At 41.4% G+C, this 5,060-nt stretch overlaps 1 protein-coding gene across 1 annotated transcript in view; it reads right to left on the reverse strand.

The window, feature by feature from the left end:
* LOC101857476 (filamin-A) overlaps nt 1-5,060 on the reverse strand; it is a gene marked incomplete in the record, with an annotated part of 86,559 nt that overhangs the window by 26,785 nt on the left and 54,714 nt on the right.

The raw sequence follows: 5,060 nt of genomic DNA on the forward strand, positions 1-5,060 counted from the left end.
GGGGGTGCGGGGAAGAAAGGGGGGAGGGCTATGTCCGTAATGAGTCAAGCCATTCGCTAATACAGAGGAAGTGGTTAGTGGAGAAGAGGGAGTGGGAAGGACGGGGTGGGGATTGTTCCAGAGTCGTATTCCAGGCGATCTGTTGACTCAGATGGTAACATATTCGGTATTATGCTGATGGCACTGGTCTGGATCCTTAACGGGGCAAAAGAGATTAGAGTTTAGAGGCTTTTTGTAGCTCTCCATTCATCCTGTTCGCTCCTTTCGAGATGAAGGTTATAAACCAGAGCAACCTTCTCTTAAATACCTTACACAGTACTGAACGGGTTGTTAAACACATACTACAATACTATTCTCGCTCACATACACAACAAGACAAGAGAAAACAAATTGACGTAAAAGAGAAACACACATCTGTAGACACATTCAAAAACACGTCATTAATCTTTTAAGGCTAACAAATAAGTTTCTTCCTCGAAGACATACAACAATAAACCGCTCATCTAAAAACTCCCTCCACAAACATAGCTTTTTCCAGAAAGTTCAACAACCGCCCAGAGACTAATCTCAGTGTGTGTTGTTATAAGAACTGCCGAGATTGACATAGATCAATCGACATTTAGTACAGGTTCAGTCTAACAGCTTTTCATTATGATATGTATTCTGGAAGTTTTCGAAATTAAATCCGCATGCCAAGTTTTTCTTGGACCATTTCCAATTGTTAAAGGGTTGGGTGGGTTTATAAGCCAGAATCAAACCAAGGTTCAGATAAAGAGTTTGAATGATTGAAAAACTCTGAAAATGGGAATTATACTATCCCATTACCTAATATACTTAGGTATTGTTGTCTCTAGCCCTACAGAGTAGAAACGTTAGTAAGTGCAGCCTGTATCTGAAATAAGCCACAGCACGACACTGCTCGGAATTTGATTGATGAGGGTGGGAGGAGAAAGGCAAATGTTCACTGTTTTCGGTATCCCACAGTAAAGCATTGACGGCATCATAACGTTGCTGGCTGCATCATTAGCTAACACCAAGGATTTTGTGATGGTGACTATCTGTGTAAAATATCATCATCGTTTATGTCGTGCCAGATCTGAAAGAGATATCGGCAATCATGGCCCACCATTTATTTCTTTGGTCCTGGTCTTTCCTTGTGGCTAGTTTATTCACGCTTTCCAAGTAAGTCGCTCTGGGTCTATCCCTGCCGTCTTGGTGTCCGTCTTTACTGTAGAAGCAACGTTTTCATGTTCAAGGCCTTTGTGTCAAATCAACTGTCCCAGGGAGTGTGTTCGTCTCTTCCTAATTGTTTTTTTTTAAATTATTATAAGTGGGCGACCCTTCAATCATTTGATTTCTTTTCCGTCCATGAAGTTCAAAACAACCCTCCAAGAAATCACCTTAATGTTGCTTCCATTTAATCACTGTCTTTGGTGATTGCCTAGCATTCACAGTCCTATCAATTGTATAATAAGTTTTACCATACGCATTCTTTCAGAACTCATACTTTGATAGCCTTTGAAATATTTCTATGTCTCAGAATTGGGCTTATCGCATTCAACTGTTTTAAGCTATTGAAATTCTTGGTTTTTACTTTGTGGACTGTTTGGCATAGGATCATGTGTCGTCGGTATATCTGATGTTACTAACATTTTCGCCATTTACTTTGAGACCTGGACTTTCTTCTTTATCTTTAAGGATTGTTTCCCTGTATGCAAGAGGTTAGATGGCACAACACATCCGTGCTAAACTCCTCTTTCACATAACATGTATTATCATCTACTTCTATCTCCCTGTCGATGGAATTATAATTTTATAATTCGATCAGATAATCAGAACCGTAAGAAAAGAAGCAAGTAAATGCATTGACTCTCCCCGCCTGTGTAATCCGGCTTAGAAAAAGAGATGAAAAAATGTGAAGCTGAATGACTTTTTTTATATTTCCTATTAATCCACCACACCAACAGATACCTCATTGAAAGGAGAAGTAAAGCGCTTCCATTGTATTCATATTTTATACGCTACCGCTTAGAACTCCTGAAGGGACGATGGAGAGACTCTGAGACACATAAACAGACAGACACACATACACACACATACACACACACACACACACACACACACACATACAAACTCACATTTATTTACACAGATATACACACACGTATACATTCATATATACTCAGACATACACACACATACACACACACAAACACACACACACGCACACATACACTCATACGCGTGCACATACACTCTCGCGCGACAAAGATAGAGAGAGGGAAGAAAGAGAGTGAAAGAGGGGGTCAGACAGACAGACAGACAGACAGACAGACAGACAGACAGACAGACAGACAGACAGACAGACAGACAGACAGACAGACAGATAGACATACAGACAGACAGATAAACACAGAGTAAAGGAAAAACGACAAGGTTGTGGTTCAAATAACTAAACGAATGTCCTTGTTTTTTCCTACAGAGAGAAGAGTCAGTACACCCCAGAAATGTCCTTTTTGAAAGCACACTAATGGACAAAGGCTCTAAAACCTAATTCTATGGGAATAACAGTTCTCTCAACAGCACTCCCCCACCCCTCCTCTCCATTTCCGTGAGGTACTCGTTCTTCCTCACTCGCCACACTACCCCACCCCCGGTCCCTCCACTCCCAAATCACCTCCCGCTGACCGGGTACACACGCACAAACAAATCCTCGTCAGCTAGATGCTGTTGTAGATAATTCTCCCCGACACAGAACCTGGGGTCATAATCGCAAGCGTGCGCTGACTATCCAGAAAACGAATGAGCATCAGAAGTCAGGAATCCTTCTGGCAGACGGCACTGGCCCTTTCTGGAATGCCTCACCATCTCTGACGCACATACAGGTCTGTCGGCAGATTCTGGATGAAACTCCTGTGGTCAGAGTCTCGTGCTCTGTTCCTACAGGCTATGAAAGATGGGCGAGTAAGTTAATTCTCCATACATGAGCGTGTAACGTCACACAAGTACGGTGCGTACTCTTAGCTTTGTGTGCAAATAAATGAGTGCAAAGAAGTGAAGGGTGCAGACATTAATTATGAGCGACATCGTTTCACGTTACTACTCCAGCGTAGCTCAAGGCCAAAGTAAGGATGGAAGAGAGAGACTCCTATTTGCTGAACTTTCAAGGTTTCACTTCTGGTTAAAAGAACAACGGTTTGATAGCTATAGAACAGCTTAAGAGATGACTTTTTAATCCAAATTTCCCTCAAAATCCTTTTTATTTTGACAGTTATTACCCCCTTGCTCCCATACGATTTTGGCCATCAAAGGGAGCATTTTCGTTTGAAGACGATAACAATAATATTATGGTCGGATTTTTGGCAGACTGGCATTAACGCAGGAAAACCTGGCCAGTCTTCAAGCCGAAATTCTGCAGGTCTTGCAAAATGGGGAATCAGTGACATAATTGTTGTCGACTGACTAACATACAAAATGTATATCATCAGATCAACAGCATCGTTCATTGTGCAAAGCTAGCAGCATTTTGTCAGAGTTCATTCATACAGACTGTTCCGTTTAGTTTTAGCTTTTGTACGAGTTTCACGACACTTGCAGCACAATAAGGTCATTTTATACGCGCCACAGATTAGAGATGATCCTAGAGGGTCACATACATTGAAAAGAAGAAGAAAGGAAAAGTGCAGTGGTGATGGGGGTATTAACATGTGGGTTTGGTTTACGTATAAAACCAAACAGAGATTATTTTAATGGAAAATACGTCATATTTCAAAGCTTACGTTAACGTTTCTTCCGCGGAGACATACAACACTACTTCACTCATCTAAAAACTCCCTCCACCACCACTCCTTTTTTTCTTCCAGAAACGGTGAGCCACGCGCATTTTGAGAACCACTTTGACAAAAAAAGTTTTCTTTGTCTTTGTTCTAACTTAAAATCTCCTGCCTGGTGGAGACCGCGCCATTCTGCCTCCAACTTTTGCTCTTATTTTAGCAGCTGAAAATGTTGCTTTAATTTACATTAAAACTGCTTTGCGGAAAGTATAAAGCAGCAAGACACTGACACCTAAAGAACGCGAAGGTAATTGTGTCATTGATTAAAGAAAGGCGAAAACTTTCACCCATTGTTAGAGCTTGGGGAACGTGAGCCCTCAGTCTGCACTGAACCCAAGTTCTTTTTTAAAATACATGTGCTTTCCTTTTTACGGGAAGGGTTTCATGAAAAAAGGACTGTGGAACCGGACTCGCTCTTTCCTGGGCCCTAAAGACATAATTTGATTCCTGTAATTGTAAGCAATGGCAACAAAGATTAGATAAAAGAGCACGTGGCCACGTCGATTACTCATCGTGTACACTGCGTGTATAGAACGGTTTCAACGCCTTATTGTGTTAATGAAAAAATATTCATATTATACTTTGGGGAAAAGATGGTGGGGCTCAAGCTCTTCAGTCCATCGCTGCACCCCGCCTCTGGATATGGACAAAAGATGTCAGACTAGAAATTAGAAACAAGTCACACTAGAGAACCCGCCAACCACCCACAGGCTGAGCTGTCAAAAACCGTGTCTACGTCTTTTTAATAGAATGTGTTGTTGTTGTTGTTGTTGTTCTGCTTTTTGTTTTGTTTTTCCACCAAAAAAATTGTTTTCGTGTATTGTGAAGCATGCTTTATGCTTCAAATAAGCCTAAACAATAGACGAGTATGCCAGGAATTGGCGTATCTTTTCCCGTGTGTATCCCTTTTAGATGCCACCTGGCTCAGATACAAAGCAGAACAATGCATGCGTTAGTGGGGGAAATGTGATTTTATGCGCAGGCGAGTCTTGATATGCATCCCATTGCGTCGCTATTTCTACCAAGTTTAATTTGAGAAGGTGTGTGCCGAAAAAGCAACTGCACCCATGCGGCATTCGTTTCGAAGATAAGATGTTCTTCATTCGGGAAAAGAAGGGTTCTATCTCTGAAATGTTCATGAAGCAATGGATTCAAATATGAAAAAAGCAAAATGGAAAGTATGAGTTCAAGCTCTCTCTCTCTCTCTTTCTCTCTCTCTCTCTCTCT

This window comes from Aplysia californica, unplaced genomic scaffold, assembly GCF_000002075.1.
Source record: "Aplysia californica isolate F4 #8 unplaced genomic scaffold, AplCal3.0 scaffold00095, whole genome shotgun sequence".
In the NCBI taxonomy this organism is placed as follows: domain Eukaryota; kingdom Metazoa; phylum Mollusca; class Gastropoda; order Aplysiida; family Aplysiidae; genus Aplysia; species Aplysia californica.